General features: G+C 38.4%; 1 long non-coding RNA gene across 1 annotated transcript in view; it reads right to left on the bottom strand.

Moving 5' to 3' along the window:
• Positions 6941–17920, bottom strand: part of LOC110260232 — a 121826-nt gene continuing 110846 nt past the window's right edge. Inside the window, exon 3 of the long non-coding RNA XR_002343138.1 lies at positions 6941–7716. This is a non-coding gene — a long non-coding RNA (uncharacterized LOC110260232). The remainder of the gene's footprint in view (positions 7717–17920) is intronic.

Genomic DNA, 17920 nt, shown 5'->3' with positions numbered 1-17920 from the left:
GGTGTCATATTTTATATTTAGATCTTTAAACCATTTTGAGTTTATTTTTGTGTATGATGTGAGGGTGTGTTCTAATTTCAGTGATTCACATGTTGCTGTCCAGCTTTTTCTAGCACCACTTGTTGAAGAGATTCTTTTTTCTCCATTGTATATTCTTGCCAACTTTGTCATAGACCATAGCTGTATGGGTTTATTTCTGGAGCTCTCATTATTTTTGATGTTAATATTTAAGGTGATATTCTTCCTATAAATACTGTTTAAGCTATTACTACACATCTTGATAATCAGTATTTTAATTATTTTATAGTTTTGAGTACATGCTAATTTTCATCATTGTTTATTCTTGTATCTGGGTTGTTTAAAATGTGTTTTTCAACTTCGGAGCTTATAACTCTTTTCTCATTATTATTTATGCTAAATGTTTAACCTAATTGCAATTTTGACAGAGAAGGCAGTTTGTACAAGACTGTTTTAGTCAGCTACTTGATAGATGAGAAGCTTTAAAATCTGAATGGCTTGAGAGTTCCTGTTGTTGCTCAGTGGGTTAAGAACCCAACATAGTGTCCGTGAGGATGAGTGTTCAATCCCTGGCCTCACTCAGTGGGTTAAGCATCTGGCATTGCGATAAGCTGTGGCATAGATCACCGATGTGGCTCAATCCTGTATGTCTGTGGCTGTGGTGTAGGCCAGCAGCTGCAACTATGACTTGACCCCTAGCTTGGGAACTTCCATATGCTGCAGGTGCAGCGTTAAAATTAAAAAAATTAAAACTCAGTGGCTTCACACACACACACACGTTTCTCACATATAGTTAGCTAGTGGTCAGTGGATTTCCTGAGTGTCTCTCCTCCAAGTAACAACTCAGGGAACCAGGCAACATCTAGTATCTTTGTTCCCCCAGCCTCACTAGACCCCTGCTGCACTGAGCTGGCTGATGAGTGAAGAGAGAGAGGGGGTAGACATCACACAAGATGAGTTCAGGGATCAGGCCTGAAAAAAGTGTAATCATTTTCATCTACTTTCCTTGGACCAGTACACATCCCATATTCCCATCTGGATGCAAGGATACTGTAAAACGAAGTTTAGCTGTGGACCCAGAAAGAGGAAGCATAGTGAAGATCTAGCTAATCTTTTCCACAAATGTCCATCCTTTGAAATCTGTTGAGACTAATTTTGTGGCTTGGCTATGGAAAAATTCATCAATCTTTTATGTTTAATTTGAAATATTATATACACTGCAGTTGCTGAATACAATGTTCTATAAATCTGTATCAGATTTCATTGTCTGCAACATTCTTACTGATTTTTTATGGGCTTTATTTGTCAACTGAGAGAAAAATGTTAAAATTTCAGACTTTGATAGTGAAATTGTCACTTTCTTCTTGTAGTCCTATTAATTTTTTGCATATATTTGAGGATATTAGATGTATACAAGTTTAGAATTATCACATCTTGGTAAACTGAACAATTTTTTGTTGTTGGTCATCTTTATCTCCAGTAATACTTTTTTCTTAAAATACATTTTGTCAGATATTAATATATCAGCCAGTTGAAATCATATATATTTTCAGCCAATACTGTAATTTTGTTAATATTCTTTTACCCCTGTTGTACTATTGTTATTATAATGGTTGGGGAAATCAAATTTTATAAGGTAAAAATTTTTAATTTTCATTAAAATATTCTTCTTAAGAGCATCCGATGTTGCTATAAGGCTCTAAAAACATCTAATAATTATGAAGTGCTAACCAACACACAAATATGTCTATGTCTTGAATGCTATCTAAGTATGCCAACAATATTTTTTTTAATTGAAGTGTAGTTGATTTACAATGCTGTGTTAGTTTCTGGTGTTTAGCAAAGTGATTCAGTTATATATATGTGTGTGTATATATATATATATACATATATAGTCTCTTTCATATTCTTTATCATTATAGGTTATTACAAGATATTGAATATAGTTCCCTGTGCTACACAGTAGGAACTTGTTTTCTATTTTATATATAGGATTTTGTTTCTACTAATCTCAAACTCCTAATTTATCCCTCCCCAACCCTCTTTCACCTTTGGTAGCTGTAGTTTGGTTTTTTATGTCTGTGATTCTATTTCTGTTTTGTGAATAAATTCATTTGTATCATATTTTAGATTCCATGTATAAGTGATACCATTTGATATTTATCTTTCTCTGTCTGACTTCCCTTGGTATGATAATCTCTAGGTTCATCCATGTTGCTGCAAATGAATGCTGATTTAATTAACATCACATAAAGAACCTTCTTAACTAATTAGCTGATATGACAAAGTATTTTAGAAATTAGAATTACATGGATATAAAACTAGGGTTAAATGTTTTCTTTGTAAAATTTAAAATGTGCTTTGATGTAGACATCAAATTAAGTCATTAATGTTTAACCAGTACTTACTTTGGACTTACATTTAATCTGCAAAATATAAAACTTGACTCTATCTATCACTTTCTCTTCGTTGCCTACCATCATTGAGCTACAACCTGTGTGCAATTTCAAGTATGGTGCCATAGCAACAATAATACTTCTCCTTTCGTATAGTTCATTGAAGTATACAAAGCAATTTTAGTTATATTAGTAGGTGCTCAATAACTGTTTTTAGAATCAAATTATCCTACTTCCTCTTGATTACCAAATAGGAATTTAATAAAGATATAACGAAGAATTTTCTGTGTGGCATTGACTGAACTGAAAGCTGAATTTGTTCCTAATCTCTACATTGCATGACTCCAGCCTCATGCACTTGAAATGTCTCCTGCACTCTCATTCTTTATGTGCTAAGAATGCAGCCAAGAAAGATTGCTCACTTCTATGAAGTACAACTAAGCCAAGGACATTAAATTCCATCTTTACTTTTGAATAGAGATTTCTATGAAAAGGCCAATCCATTTTTTTAAAAGCTGAATTACTTGAAAGTAATTTACAGCTGATTAATATTTAGGGACCACAGAAGAAATCCAACACAAGAATATTTCCCAGATTTATTGAACTTTACTTTGATTAGGACTTGATTGAATTTTCATTCTCTCAGTTCTTACCTTTTTCGGTTCTTAACTAGTGAATGGAATGTCACTGGCCATGTTGAGCTCCGCAATTCTGCCACCCTTATTGAAATGATCTATTTCTATGGCAAGACTGCCAGCTTGAGATAGTCTTTTTCCTGCTGAGCCATTTGCAGTGATGGATGAGACAAGGAACAGTAACACTTTCCAATTTGGCATCTTTTAGGCATTAACTGGGTCTTTTATTCCACATCCATTCAACCCTACCCTTATTTTTCTTTGAGCTCATTGACTTCTAGACAAGAAAATGACACATTTCCTTAAGGAATCCCCCTTAGCTAGGAGTTGATGTCATTTTTTTAAAAGAACTTTTTAAAAAGGACAGAAGTAACTCTTCAACCTGATGTTCTTCCATTGGAAACAAGGTGGAAATTTTGTTAAACTATGTGAACAAGGACTTCTTCACCTAACAATAGAATATATTGAGAAGCGTGAACTACCTGAAGATTGAAATAGGACATTTTCTAAAATTAGGAGAGAATAAGAATTTACAATGTTTGTAGTAAGTTTATGTCAATCATTATTGCTGTTTGCCAAATATTTTCATTTATCCTTTCCCAAACACATGGCAGAATTGGACTTCTTAGCTTCCTTGTGCTTGGCTGGGGCCATGTAGCTAGTTCTGCCCAGTGAATTTTCTGGGGATGTGCTGTGTTCTGAGCTGGAACACACCATGTGAAATCCTCAAGAGCTCTCTTCCCTCTAGCTCATAACCGACAGTGACTATCTTAATCTGATTTCCAAGTTCTGCCTTGAGGATTTGCAATAGACAGGTAACATCACCAAGAAATAATGTTTTGCTAACTTAAATGTCTGACATTTGGGGATTCCTTGTTACCACAGCATAGGCTAGTTTTATACTTATTGGAGAAGACATTATAGAACTTGCTATTGCCAATAGATAAAAATTACAAATAGGCTTTAAAAACTATTTAGATAAATTTAGAGATGAGCCATCTCTTAAGGATTTCTCACTTTTTCAAGTTTTTGATAAGATAACTCTATCTTTTCATAAAATCCTACTTAGCGTTGCTGAACAGAATTGTGTTGTTGGACACTCAAAATGTGGGTAAACTATGGATACTTTTAACTTCTGAGAAGTAATGTAGATGAAAAGCATGGACTGAGGAGCAAAAGTTTGATATTTAATTATTCCCTGTTAGCTCTTGTTCTCCAAACTCTTTGAAGCCTCAGTATCCTCAGCTGTAAGAAGGAGATAATAATAATTGTACCATATGGCAGTTTTAGTAAAAGCATCAGTAAGAATGATAGAGCCCCACTATAAAAAGGGGTAAATATTTGCTCCTTTTTATAAGTTCAGGGCTGAACTTAGACAAAGTGCTTAATATATAGTGGTTGTCCTCTTGTTTTGAAGGGATAACCACACAAATCTGAATCATCTTACCAATACTGCCGTGCTGTTCTACCACTTGACAACCTTCTTCTCTCTCTGCTCTAGTTCTTTTTGATCCTGCTTCATTTTTCATGGGAAAAAAATCAGCCTGAGTAGCAATCATCCCATGGCATTTGTACACCCTACGTCATTGGTTCACTGGTAAGAGGAGCATGGTGAGAATAATTGGAGCTCTGTCTCATGTAGTGAGCAGGTGTTTTATGGATCTGGCCCTTGCTCTGGGAAATTTCCATACATTTTTCTCCTGATCACAGCCCAGTGAGGCAGGCATTTTTGCTCTCATTTTGCAGATGAGAGGATTGAGGATAGCTATCTGCCTAGAGTCATGCAACTACTCATTGATTCAGCCAGAAGTCGGTCCAGAATGATCTGAAGATTGGGCCCTTAATTGCCAAGTAGGGGAAGAAAATATCCAAGTTTGCCTCATATCTTCTCTTTTTCTGTCTAGTAGCCTGGCCCTCCATCTGCTTTAACATGGGTCTCAAGAGTTTTTCATTTTTATAGAAGTATTACTATTAAGAGTTGTATTCAAACAGGTTGAATTTTCTAGGCTTCCACTTTTCCCTCTAGCTTCTGCCATGGCTTCATATAGTTTATATGTGAAATGCACATGCCATAAAGAGAGTTCTCAATTTAATACTTGGTTGTATTTGAAAAACAACCAGAGGTGACCTTTCGTTCTTCTCTTAACCCTTTCTAGATGCATTGTAATAATACCTCCCTTGGGAGGAAATAGAGTAATCTTGAACATTTAGGGAAGCAAATGTTGCTTCAAGGAAGCAAACTTCTTCAGCTTTAGGTGGTGTTGGTGGCAGAAATGATCAACAGCACTGCCCCTTCCAAGTCAATGGAGCCATGGGCAAATAGTGTCATGGCGGGTGCTACAATCTGCATGATACATGAAGCCACTTGAGTACCAGGGCACAGGGAAGAGGAAACTTGGGAAACTGTAGGTTAGGTTATATAAATATGTGGAGAAATAGAGACTGAGATTCCTTCTATAGAGTGGGCAGAGAATAATTCCTACTGCAGTGGTTTTATCATTTATTATGTGTTCTAAATGTACACTTTTTAATTTCTGTTATTTTTTGGTAACTTTTAAAGAACTTTAAAATAACTCTTTAATAGCTGTGAATTCTAGGGGTAAGGAAACACATGTGTAATAAAAATTTAAGTACTGAATTTCTTAAGAAAATTGATGAACTCACAACTTGGCCAAAATGTTTTGCTGCTTTTTGACGTCTGACTTGGGAGCCGTAATGATATTTGTGACCATGTGAAAATGTCAAGGGCTAATCTACTGAAAAAGCATCATCAACATCGATTTCCAAAGCTCACAGTTACTTTGTGCAGGTTTTCCTGAAAGTAATAGTTTAATGAAACATCACTTAATTTACCATTAAAATATCAAAGAAGTGAACAATAAAAGGATGAATCCTCTTGCTGCGTATAACATTTAAATTTGAAGTTCTACAATGCAGTTTGTAACATTTCAACTTGTGGCAAGACTCTTGATTGAACTCTTACTTTTATTGGATAAATTTACATTCTGTACTGTAAAGGAGTGAAAGTAACAGTGCCTATGATTTTTCCATCATCTGGGTTTGGAGAAATGTTCAAAAGAAACATAAAGACCATTTAATTGAAGAATTTTGATTGAAATATTTTTCAAAGACAGATATTCTGAATGGAGGCCAAAAAAGTACATGTGAACATATTTTAGCTGACATATTTACACATTTTTATTTTAAAAACAGGATTCAGAATATACTCCATTAGCAGTATTTTCTCTTAGCTTACCATGCACTTCTGTATCTGAAAAGAGAGTATTTTCTCAACTAAGAATATTATGGTCCACAGATGAGTTGATTAAATATGCCAATAATTTATTAGCCATAAACTACACTTATAAGACCACAGGCAATTTCATGAAAAAAAAAAAAATCTTAAATGAGGCCATGTTGAAAAAATGCATCTTAGAGAACACCAGAAAAATGGTATTAGAAACAATGAATACCAAGAAATTGATGAATGAGTGTGAAGTATATAAAGCCTAGTTATTCTGTTTGTCATTTTTAATGTTTCATATAATCAGCATAATAATCAATGTAGAAGATTTTTAATTTTTTTTCGGTTTTTTTTTTTGTGTTTTTTTAGTGCTACACCCACGGCGTATGGAGGTTCCCAGACTAGGAGTCTAATTGGAGCTGTAGCCACCGGCCTACGTCAGAGCCACAGCAATGCCAGATTCAAGCCGCATCTGCAACCTACACCACAGCTCACGGCAACACCAGATCCTTAACCCACTGAGTGAGGCCAGGGCTCGAACCCTCAACCTCATGGTTCCTAGTCAGATTCATTAACCACTGAGCCACGACAGGAACTTGGAAGATTTTAAAATTTTGTTTAGATGTAAATGGATATGTGCTTTTATTTTTAGACAGAATTTTATTTTTGAAAATGTTTTGTAACAGAACTATTTTGTAAATAAATATGTGTTTTATAAAAACATGTGTATTGATCAATAAGCAAATATTCCAAAAAGCATAATTCCCAAACAGGGACTCTGTATGCCATCTGAAAGAAGTGCAGCCTGTGGGGTACGGCAACCTCTTCTGATTTCTTCCCTGCTCTCTGGATGTGGTAGGTCAGCTTCATCTAAGGCATCATGGTGAGTCATTTAAAGTGAAGAATTGAGCATAATCATCTTCCTACCTCTCCAACGTTTAAAAGGAAGTGTCTTTCTTCTGGAATCATTTGATTTGGCGGTATCAAGGATTCTAGGACACGCAGTCACCTGAGAGTTATGGCTGATAAATGTCTTCATTGCCTCAAAGAAATGTTCCGGGGCTGTGAGGCTCTCCAGTGTTGCCTGAATTCCAAAGAGAACTACATGCCTTTGTGACTTTGAAGATTAATCTCTGTCACTCACAGTTCGTTGGCTTCCCCTGCTCATTTCTGCAATGTCTGCAGATGGTGCAGAGCTGTGTGCCAGAGTTATTTATCCACAAGTTCACTCCGCACATAGCTCCCTCTTGAAGCCATTCCAGGGAGAGTTAAATACCGAACCATTACGCAACTCTTCTGTCAACCATGGGTCTTCGCCGCTCCCATCCAAAAGGATGTCTCTGCAGTTATACGTGCTATTCCTGGAGGCGGCTGCTGCCATCTCTCAACTAAAGGCAACAGGGACTCTGCCTTCAAGACGTCTCTTAAACCATAAAAATAAACATTTTCAAAATACACATGAACAACTAACTTCTCATTTGTAAGCATTCTTACCATGTTTCCAATGCTGCCTATTGCTTCATTGCACTTTTCTTCTAGAACCCGAGTTATAGAATTCACCAGTCTTCCACCTTGTCATTCATTTACAAGTCAACAAATATTTTGACACTGAAGACCATAGCTTTAGGAGAAAGGTAGAAGGGAAAGTTGGACAAAGGAAGAGAGAAAAATAATAACTGTGGTAGTAAGTCCTTATCTTTCCATTAACACTATGAGGATTTTTATTATCCTAGGTTACATTTAAGGAAACTGAGAGTCAAAGAGATTAAATAACTTACACAAGTCACCTGCCTAATAATGATGGAAGTAGAATTCAGATCTAGACAATTTGCATTCAGAGCTTTCAGTAGTAACCACTAAGCTGTATCTCAACTGTAGTGGAAGGATAGGCGTAGAAGTAAAAGAAAAAGAAAGGGAAAAGAAACATGAGGAAAGGCCATGGGAAAGAGGGGAATAAAAGTAGGAAGAGGAGTGAAGCAGGATAAAGGGGGAAATGCAGGAGAAAGACTGAGGAAGAGAGAGACAGAGACAGATGTAGGATGAGTGATGGTCCCAGAAATTCTATAGTTCATGGTTTAGGTTATCTATGCCTTGACAAATCCTGGGTAAATTTAACAATTATTAAAATTGCTAACATCCTTTTTTCAATGGTCATCTTTTGTTTTTCATACTGTGAGTGTCAGCTACTGCTGATGTGCTACAGGAAACTTCAAATAGAACAAGAATACTGGCTTTCAAATCAGTAAAATTCAATTTCCTCTTCTGGAAATTTCAAAAAAAAAAATAACCCACCTCACATCTCATTGTAATTAAAATATTTTATGTAAAGCTTTGGAAATTACAAATCATTCTGACTGGTGTGAGGTGGTATCTCTATGTAGTTTTGATTTGCATTTCTCTAATAGTGATACAGAGCATTTTGTCATGTGTTTCAGAATGGCTATTGTTAATATGTCTACAAATAACAAATGCTGGAGAGGGTGTAGAGAAAAGGGAATCCTCTTACACTGCTGGTAGGAATGTAAATTGGTAAAACCACTATGGAAAACAGTATGAAGGTACCTCAGAAAATTAAATATAGAACTACCATATGATCCAGCAATCCCACTCCTGGGCATATACCTGGACAAAACTTTCATTCAAAAAGATACATGTGGAGTTCCCATTTTGGCATGGTGGAAATGAATCTGACTAGTATCCTTGAGGATGAGGGTTCAATACCTGGCCTTGCTCAGTGGGTTCAGGATACAGCATTGCCATGAGCTGTGGTATCAGTCACAGACGTGGCTCAGATCCTGCGTTCCTGTGGCTGTGGCATAGGCTGGCAGCTACAGCTCCAATTCGACCCCTAGAGCCTAGAAACTTCCATATGCCATAGGTATGGCCCTAAAAAAGCAAAAAAAAAAAAAAAAAAGAAGAAGAAGGAAAGAAAGTTACATGCAACCCTATATTCATTGCAGCACTATAGCCAAGAAATGGAAACAACCCAAAGGTCCACTGACAGATGAGTGGATTAAGAAGATGTGGTACATATACGCAATGGAATACTACTCAGTCATGAAAAAGAACAAAATAATGTCATCTGCAGCAACATGAATGGAACTAGAGATTCTCATACTAGGTGAAGTAAATCAGAAAGAGAAAGATAAATACCATATAATATCACATATCTGGAATATAATATATGGCACAAATAAACCTATCTATAGTAAAGAAGCAAACTCATGGGTGTGGAGAACAGACATGTGGTTGCCAAGGTGGAAAAGGAGGGAGTGGGATGAACTGGGAGTTTGGGGTTGGTAGATGCAAACTATTGCATTTGGAATAGATAAGCAATGAGATCCTGCTGCATAGCACATGGAACTATATCCAATCACTTGTGATGGAACATGATAGAGGATAAAGTGAGAAAAAGAATGTACATATATGTATAACTGGGTCAATTTTCTGTACAGCAGAAATTGACAGGAGAATTCAAACTATAATTTAAAAACTGACAGAACAAAATCAACTATAATAAAAAAATTTTAATCATAAAAAAAAAGAAATTACAAATCAACTTCCTTTGCACCGTGTATCATCACTCTGGTCAAGAAACTAAAGCACAAAAAGGGAGAAGTGGACAAAAGTGGAAAAAGGAAGAGGAAGAAATAATAACAAATAGCCTCGCAGAAGCCGTGTAGAACAATGCCACCATGGAGAAATCAGGATATTTAAATTTTCTTCCTATCTTCTCCAAAGTGAAAGCAAGCATCGGCTGCTACTTCTAGACCTAGGCCTCCTAAACCCCAGGCAAGGGGTAAAATGTAAAGTAGCAGTTATGAGAATGGCCTCAGAGCAATACTGGGTTTAACTACCAGTCTACCATTTAGCTCATTATCCTCATTGCTCCTCAGATGCATCCTCTTCTTTGTGCTGAGCTCTGCTTTCCTTCACCTCTGGTTTCCAGCTAGATCTGGCAATTGGGAGGCATAGGCTCTCTCCTCTCCCCCATCCCTTGCAGCCAGACAAGACATCATTGGTTTGAGCAGTAAAAGACTTCCTCTCCTTAAGGTAAGAGCTCACATTCAGGAATCTCAGACAAGTTTTTGCTGTTTCAGTAACCCTGTGTCTAGAGTGGTAAAAGGATTCCAATCACTTTGGAATTCCCCATCTTTGGAGGCTTTGGAATTATTTTTTATTGGTTCCCTTAATCCTACCCTAAACCTCTGTAAATAGTTCTTTCATTAAACTGTCTTTGATTATCTTTTAGAATTTGCCATCAACTTCCATCAAGACTGTCCATCATAGGCACATACTTTCTGTGTGTTCTTAGATATTCCCTAGAATCATAAGCTCTGGTTTCACCATCCTTAAAACAGGGATATTTATTCAGAAGATATAAAAACTAAAAGAAAATACATGCCCTTTGATGCTTAACATCTTGTCTGGTATATAAACTTTAGTTGTTATTATTTACGGCTTACAAAGGAAATATGAGTGCATATGAAGTCAGATCTTAAACACAAGTTCCACCTCCCCATCGACATACGCACACCTTTCCTCTAGTAAGTTCTTTGCAGGATCCAGAATGTAAGTGATTACCTTATTTTCAAGTCCCTGGTAGTTTCTGACTCATTCCATTTCAAATAGGTTTAGAATTCTCCATTTGAGCATCTGAAACTCAGAGTATCAAGGAAGAAAGGCTTGAGGTTATGTGTGGTATGCGGTATGTGTGGAATCAGCCTGCCTAGAAGACAGAAAACTGGTCCCTCACACAACTCAGTAGAGGATAATCCAAGTCCTAGTGGATTATTCCAGAACTCAAGGAGCCCCAAAGCCATTTTTTTTTTTTTTTTTTTTTTTTGGTCTCTTTAGGGCTGCACCCATGGTATGTGGAAGTTCCAGGCCAGGGGTCGAATCAGAGCCACAGCCAGCCACAGCCGCAGCTGCAGCAGCACAGGATCTGAGCCTCATCTGTGACCTACACCACAGCTCACGGCAATGCCAGATTCTTAACCCACTGAGCAAGGTCAGGGATCAAACCCACCTCTTCATGGATACTAGTTGGTTTCATTACCACTGAGCCATGATGGGAACTCCCCCAAAGCCATTCTTTCAATTTAAGGAATAAATCCTAACAGTATCCATTGGTCTAGGATACATTAGATACAGAAACTCCCCACTGCCCTATCATTGTTCTGTGTCTGGAGATTGCAAATAGTTTTCCTTTTCAGTGCCAACCTGGATCGATTGGCAGTGGTTGCCTGGAGTGCTGGCTGGAGAAAAAGTCTCAAGCCAAATGCAGGCTCAGCAGGAAAACTAAGTGTTGTAATTGATTAACAATGTCTGCTCTGGACATGGGGTGAGGGGGAGCAGTCCCATATTTTCCGCATATTTGCTGACCTTGCAGAAAAGTATTAAGAGATTTTCTGGAAGAGCGTAGAAAGGGATGATGGCTTTCCAGTGACTTTCATTGCTTTGTGCCTAATGATACTCTTCTTTGCACCCTTCTCATAGAGAACCTATTTCAAATGAAAGGTAATGACCGAGATTACAGACAGACTTTCTCATTTGGATCTTTCATTTTTATGTGCATTTGCATTCAGCAGTGAAATTATAACACGTATTTGGTATCTGTTGTAAGCATCTGGGGATGGTTTATATTAAATAGATTCAAGAAATAGAGCTCTCTACTGGACAGTGACTCAGTCAAAGATGTTCAACATAGCTCACTGAGATCATCTCATCAATGATATGTTCACGCAGCTAAAGGCAAATGTTTAAACATTTAGTTAATGCACCATATGTCTTAAATGTTTTAGTTCCATATGACATTTTTTAAAATCCATTTTAGTGGAAACCTGCCAAGTAAATTTACTTCTCTGGAAGATGATTATTCCATTCATCTGAAACTCAATCCTCCCGGACAATGAACACAATGAACTCTTCATTTGTAGGCTTCCAAATTCAAAGACAGGGCTGTCTTCATATCCTGCTGCCTGAGGTCTGGGGAGATGCCAGGCCAGGAGGCTCCATGTGATATGGCCTATATCCTGGGAGCCACGCAGCTTGCTGTAGGCAAAGAAGGCTCTGAGAGGAACCCCTTCTCCACCGTGGGGACCCCATGGGGTATAAAAGGGGGAAAAAAATAGAGGACTGATAAAAGGGACAAAATCAGAGAAATTAAAGAAGTGCCAGGGGGGACAAGAACAAAGGACAAAGGCAAATTAAGGATATTTATAACAGTATACAGTTATAACTTATTTTTCAGATCATACTCTCCTATGAGTTAAAAAAGATACAGAGACTAAAAATAACCATACAACTCTAAGGTTAGGTACTATAGTTAGAAACACAAACTCTGATACCAGACACGTTAAAGTCTTGGCTCTACTAATTGCTAACTATGTCCCCGAGCAAGTTATTTGATCTCTCTGAGAGTAAATTCCTTACAGGATTGATTAAAATATTAAATGAGTACAGTGAGTGAGTATAAAAACTCAGATTTGAAAAAAATAACTTTAAGTGAATCCAACTTGATGTGTAAGCTGCTAGTCTGCCTATAGCAAAATACGTATTTTGTCACAATTTAGCACACTCCATTCTTATTCAGCTGTTTTTACAGGGCCAATTTAAAGTATAGCTTTCAGTCTTTATCCCATTCAAATCTTAGACTGTTTGGATAGGAATTCATTTTTTCTAAGGTTTCCCCTAATGCACCTCACCTCCTCTCTGAGGATGGACAAGTTTGTGCAGAGGAGTATTATATCAGGTCCTAATTTCTTTTTTTTTTTTAAAGCTATTCCTTTTTTTTTTTTTTTTTTTTTTTTTTTGTCTTTTTGCTATTTCTTTGGGCCGCTCCTGCGGCATATGAAGGTTCCCAGGCTAGGGGTCGAATCGGAGCTGTAGCCGCCGGCCTATGCCAGAGCCACAGCAACGCGGGATCTGAGCCGCGTCTGCAACCTACACCACACTCACGGCAACGCCGGATCGTTAACCCACTGAGCAAGGGCAGGGGTCGAACCTGCAACCTCATGGTTTCTAGTTGGATTCGTTAACCACTGCGCCACGACGGGAACTCCAGGTCCTAATTTCTAACCCTTGCTGGTTTGCAGTTGAGGTATCCCTTATGCTTGGCCATTGGCAAGCTGGCTTCTTTCCTTGCTCCTCTGTTCTGGCAAAGTTGGGTCCACCAAGCCCTGGGCATCCTGATTTGGTATCCATTCAAATAGGGCTGGTCCTGCCTGATCTTTGTGGTATCTTGCTGGCACTCTCGGCAAGTGCCTCTGTCAAAATGCCCTTGCATTCTTCGGCTTCCTTTTCTTGGTGCTAGACATTTTCTTGCACACCAGTCCTTTCTTCCGTTTTGTTGCCACCCTGAGAGTCTAAGGAACTCTCAACTACAATCACACCATAGTAGAATGCATAAGAGCCTGGGAGGCCACCTGTAGCTCCCCACCCATGCCCATCCCTTGATCATTGCTACTCCACACTTATTCTACCATATTAAGCACTGGATGTTGCCAATAATGGGATTTCTCTGAGAGAATGTCAATCTCCCCAATCTCTCCACAGTCAGTGAAGGAGGGATTCCGGACTAATTATAAAGCCTACACTGCTCTCTTTACCAATTGAGGAAGAGTGTATAGAGATAACCAAGAGAAAGAAGAAAAGGATGAAAAGGGGAAGCAACGTTAAAGTTCATCTAAATCACATATATTTTTAATTAAATTTTATTGGAGTATAGTTGACTTAAAATGTTGTGTTAGTTTCAGGTGTATAGTAAAATGAATCAGTTATACATACACGTATATCCATTCCTTTTTGGATTATCTTCCTATTTAGGTCACTATAGAGTATTGAGTAGATTTTCCTGTATTGTACAGTAGGTCCTTGTTACTCATCCATTTCATACATAGTAGTATGTTTATGTCAATCTCAACCTCCCAATTTATCCCTTCCCCCAGTGTTTTCTCTTTGGTAACCATAAGTTTGGTTTTGAAATCTTCGAGTCTATGTCTGTTTTGTGAATGAGTTCTTTTGTATCATTTTTATTAGATTCCATACATTGGTGATCCCTTATGACATTTGCTTTTCTCTGTTTGACTTATTTAGTATAGGTCCACACATGTTGCTAAAAATGGCATTCTTTTGTCCTTTTTTATGCCCGAGTAGTATTCCATTGTATATATGTCACATCTTTATCCATTCCTCTGTTAATGAACATTTAGTTTGCTTCCATGTCTTGGTTATTATAAATAGTGCTGCAGTGAATTTTGGGGTGCATGTATCTCTTTGAATTGTGATTTTCTCCAGATATATGCCCAGGAGTGGGACTGCTAGATCATATCGTAGTTCTACATTTAGTTTTTTACAGAATCTCCATACTGTTCTCCATAGTGACTGTGCCAATTCACATTCCCAGAAATAGTGTAGGAGGTTTCCCTTTTCTCCACACCCTCTCCAGCATTTACTGTTTGAAAACTTCTTGATGATGGCCATTCTGGCTGGTGTGATAATTCATTGTGGTTTTGATTCGCATATCTCTAAAAATCAGTGGTGTTGAGCATCTTTTCATGTGATGTTTGACCGTCTTTGGAGAAATCTGACATCGAAATCCTTGAGAGAACCAAAATCTTTCTTAGCAAAGGAAGGGCAATGCTATCAGCTGCAAGCTACATCATTAGTTCAGTGATTTGGGGTAGACTATTTAGGAGAAAGAAACTAGATTCCAAAGTCAGGCTGGAAAGACAACCCATAACTTGGTTACAAAGAAGTGAGCCGAAGGTTATGACATGGTGTCTGCTCTCACTCTCTGGTGACCTCTGTTTAGCCAGTGCTGCCTTTCGGCTTCCTGAGACCAGGCTGGGTGGTAATGAGGACTGGAGTTAGAGTGGCACCCTTCACTTTTTCTAGATTTTAAGCAAAAAAATCTGCTTAGTACCCTCTAGTGATTCAAGGTCATTTCAAGGCTTATCTGTTCCCTCTAAAAGCTTTGTCAGCTATCACTGATTAAACTCTGTGGAAAAGAAAGAGGGATCAAAAGAGAGTCAGACAGACCTTAGTTCCTACTTTCTTTGAAGGGAGGGGCAACCCAAGATAAAGGTAAAGATACTTTGTGAAGGGCGGTTGAGTGTGGATTTACTAACAAGAGAGTTTAGCAGGGAGTATTTTGAACATATTTACCTAATGTATCCTCTTTTCCCTTAAACCCTTAATTATTCCTTGTTTTCCTGTCACCCTTGAGACATTCAATATTTCAAGAGGAAGGTAGAGTATCCTAGATCAAATAAATCACTGCTTGGCTTTGAGTTTTAAAATATAGATTTGTTGTTGTTTGCTATAGGACAATAGGCTATAGACAAGTGCCTTTAATGTGTAGATTCTATGATTTTGATGAGGTGTTTTCTTTAAACTCCAAAAGTGGAGATTTATCAATCAAGAGCCAAAGTTAGAAAGCCGGGAGCCCAGGGTTTGAGCATAAACTTAAGGATGGAGGGGAGAGGATTGGACTGAAGGGCAATTTCTCTCACTGGAGTTGAAATGAAAAATGAGCAGATAGAACCTGAAAATGAGTGAAGAAAATTTGGAGGACAGATAATAAGGGAACTCATTCCCCTGTTCCTCTGAGGTCAATGTCAGGGCAAGGGATCTAAAAGCTTATAGTAGTCAGAGGATACAAAGTAACATGCTTATTCCTTCACTTCCCAGGGCTCACCCTTTTGCAGGTGACCTGTCTCTGTAAGGCAGCTAGACTAACATAGTGTCTAGATGTTGCAGTAGAAATGACCTGGGAAAACACCAGTTGGAAGTGCTTGAGAGACTATTCTGCCCCCCTCTATCCACAATCCCCCTCCCCTTCCCAAGGTCTGGGGGGGCAGGATCTGAAGTTCCTAGGAGTCCTAGGGATAGGACAGGAGTTACAGCCAAGCCCCCAAGGGCCCACAGCCCCAGGAACTGCTAAGGTGAGGCCATGCCCACCATGGGGGGGACCCACGAGGCCCTAACTGTGATGTGCAAACAAGTTACTCCATTGCAGACACTTCAGCAATGGACACAGCACAAGTTCCTTCCCCGGAGAAAACCAGAAGGACCTCATGCCTCCTCGAAAAGAAGTGTCCCTCTGCTCCCAAGTGCCATCTTGGAAAAGCAGAGAGAAAAAGGTAACTAACCAAACAGTTTGCTTTAAACCACAAAGTCAAGAACCAATAATTGGCAAGACAAAGTGTTCTTCCCATCAGTAGGGTAGGAGAGCAAGAGGTAGTCGTAGAAAATAAATTGAATTATGGGAGATAAAGGATTTGGCAGAACGGCTGGTTTTTATGTTTGTCGTTAGTGTATGTGTTAGTCTGCTTGGGCTGCCATAGCAGAATACCATCAGCTGAGTGGCTTAAACAACAGAAATTGGTTTTCTTACAATTCCGGAGGCTTGAAGGTCAAAGTACCAGCAGGGTTAGTTTCTGGTGAGACCCATCTTCCTGGACTGCAGACAGTGTTGTCTCACTGTGTCCTCAAAGAGGCTTTTCTCCATGTGAGCAGAGAGTGAACACTGGTGTCTATTCTTATAGGGACAGACACCATCCCTATCAGATTAAGGCTCTGCCCTTATGACCCCATTTATCCAAGTACCTCCTTAAAAGTTCTGTCTCCAATAGAGTTTTATTGGAAGTTAGAGCTTCATCATGGGAATGGGGGCTGGGGGTAAAAGTGTAAGTGTAAGTCTCTAACAGCATAAAACTAAAGTTGTGGCATAAAAATGTTGTTTACATTATACAAATAAAGACCTTAGTCTCACCCCTGGACTTAATAAGTGTTTAACAAGAGGGAACTGCAATAATAATATTATCAGCATATTATATTAATGAGCTAATTTATAACATGCACCAGGCATTGTTTTACCTACTTTACACCTCGCTGCTGTATTTAGTACAACAGTCTTACAAGATATATCCTAGTGCTCTATGTCTTTATTCCTGTCAATTCTCCTGGAAAAATAGCCTCTTCACCCCATACTTGACTCTCAGCCACTGATAATCCACAGAGGGGATCCTCTTTGGAACACTAGTTTAATTGGAGACCATAGTGTTTCAGCTCTTTTCCTCCCCACTTTCTTTAACTGCTATGGTGATGTCATCAGTCACTCCTGAGGCTAAAACTGTCAATCATGCTATTGGTACCCACTGAAGACATCATGGAAGCTACCTTTATCTGGCACTGCTGCTAATGCTGCTGCCACTGAGGATATATATGGAGCAACAAGGTCACTGAAGCAGCCACCACTAATGACCACAGCCAGCCGTGTCACTGTCACCACCAAAGCTACTATAACTACACATTATTCAAATAATGCCACTTTGCCAACACCCAACTCAACATCCCTTCAGATTGAATCACCGCTGCAGATTTATTCATTGAGTCCTACTGCACTATGCCCAGAATCACCTATCCCTTCCAAACTTCCACATCTTTCCTTCTCTCTAATCTACCCATCATCAGTGCTTATGTTGATATTTCTGATTGTTATCATCAGCTTGGGCTCAACACACAGTACAACGTAGAGAACTCTGCCCAATATTCTGTGATAATCTATGTGGGAAAAGAATCTGGAAGAGAATGGATGTGTGTATATGTATAACTGAATCACT

The sequence above is a fragment of the Sus scrofa genome, chromosome 4 (assembly GCF_000003025.6).
Source record: "Sus scrofa isolate TJ Tabasco breed Duroc chromosome 4, Sscrofa11.1, whole genome shotgun sequence".
In the NCBI taxonomy this organism is placed as follows: domain Eukaryota; kingdom Metazoa; phylum Chordata; class Mammalia; order Artiodactyla; family Suidae; genus Sus; species Sus scrofa.
Note: the sequence above shows the minus strand (reverse complement) of the source record. Positions and strands in the feature narration are given on the sequence as shown.